Below are 1,863 nucleotides of genomic sequence, written 5' to 3' on the forward strand. Positions count from 1 at the left end.
ATGTATGCTTAGTACTTAATTATAAAATTAGAAACATTTTGTAACATATATTCTTTTAATACTCTGTTTTGTAAGACATTTCAAAATACCAAGGAAACATGGTCCTCTCAAAATGGGAAGTACTTTCATTTGGGAATGCACCAGGTATGACACTATTCTTAGCCGCTGTAGATCAACAGAATAGCATAAAGGACTAGAACAGAGCCAGATGGTATCTACTCCTGGAGATATTCGTTTTAATAATTTGCAGATACACTCTAACATCAATATTTTTTGTATTTCTCAAAACTGGTTGTGTTGATCAGGTAAATTTCAGAAAAAAAGATGATTAAGTCTAATTTAATCTGTAAAATCTATAAAAGCATAAAAAAGTAAACCAGGGAATCATTTGAATCCTATAACCAGATTTCTTTTTCTTTTTATCACTCTACATTAATTCCTATATACCTTTCCTTCCCTTCTTTCTATATGATTAACATTGATTGAAAACCTGGAGATTTGAGAAAGGTAAAGAGAATGGTGCAGTACATCTCTGTATGTTTCTAGAAGTTTTTCAAGGCTTAACTACAGACACTGAATATGAGCAGTGTCATAACACAAGTTGGTGAAAGGGGGCTGGAAGAAGACAGCTAGAACAGGTATTTTCCTTTTGTTCCACTTCCAGTATGTTATTAAGTGAGCAACTTGCCTGCTAATGCCTTCTTGTTGCCATGGAATTCTCTTCATCTTGGGCTCAAAGTAATTGAAACAGTTTACATTGGACTGAAAAATCCTCACTTTTAAACTTATATAGCTTAATTTTTTTGTTGAAAAGTTTAAAACAGCTGAATATAGTGTTAGAGAAAACAAATATTCATTGGTATCTGTAAAATCACAGTAAGTTACAATTACTTAACTCCCAATACAAAAAGAATGTAGAATACGGCCATACCACCCTGAACGTGCCCGATCTCATCTGACCTCGGAAGCTAAGCAGGGTTGGGCCTGGTTAGTACTTGGATGGGAGACCACCTGGGAATACCGGGTGCTGTTTGAGCCGGCTCGCAGGGCCGCCGTCACGTGACCCGAGCACCGGCGGAGGTGGGAGGGGAACAGAGACTGATCACGCTGTTACAGAGGCCACTGCCAATTTCAAACCGCTGGGGAGTGCTAGCTCTCCTGTCCCGCTTGATTCTCTAGCAAGCAGCAGGGAAAATCGAGTCGCTCAGAATCTCAGCTGTGTTCCCAGCCATAGTCGAGTCGGACCGGGTGAAAGGGTACAGTCTGTGTGCCCAAGGAGACAGCCTCTAGGAGCGGTGGTCCCAATAGACTACGATTTGGGCCGGGTCTCGGCAAAGCCCCACGTTGGGCGCCAAATGTATCGGCGTAAATAATTGCAAAGGCAGATATTAAAGAATATATATATAGTTTAAATATATAAACAAACTTAGAGAACCGAGGTTCCAGCGTGGAGCCATTTTCCCAGGAGGCAGGAAAAAAGGGAGGGCACAGCCTCCATGCACTTGATTTATCCGTCAACAATCGCCCGAGGCAAACCCCACCCCCTAAAGGGGCTGACTTAACCCTATAAGATTTTGTTCTGTACATCACTATGTAGTTGGAATTTAGAGCCAAGGAACAAGGTGGAGGTTAATGTATGCAAGATTATCTAAAGTAGATCTCTGAGGTAATTTAAAGGTGAATTGAAGTAGCATAACAACATTTTTATTTCAAAAGATTAAGGTGAGTAACTAGTATCTGTTCTTGGGTTAGTAAACAGCACCAGTTATGACTCCCATTTTTTGATGCAGGCCTTACTTAAAACTATTCAATCTCAGATAGTTAGCTATTGTGCCATAACTACACTAAATCATGGAGGTAACT

General features: G+C 40.0%; 1 non-coding gene across 1 annotated transcript; it reads left to right on the plus strand.

Annotated features, from left to right (window-relative positions):
• Positions 1 to 917: 917 nt before the first annotated feature.
• Positions 918 to 1,036, plus strand: LOC121443481. The gene has a single exon (XR_005973670.1). It is a non-coding gene; the product is annotated as a 5S ribosomal RNA (ribosomal RNA).
• Positions 1,037 to 1,863: the final 827 nt, after the last annotated feature.

The sequence above is a fragment of the Microtus oregoni genome, unplaced genomic scaffold, assembly GCF_018167655.1.
Source record: "Microtus oregoni isolate MIOR12 unplaced genomic scaffold, Mior012 000107F_ref0000227, whole genome shotgun sequence".
Taxonomy (NCBI): Eukaryota; Metazoa; Chordata; class Mammalia; order Rodentia; family Cricetidae; genus Microtus; species Microtus oregoni.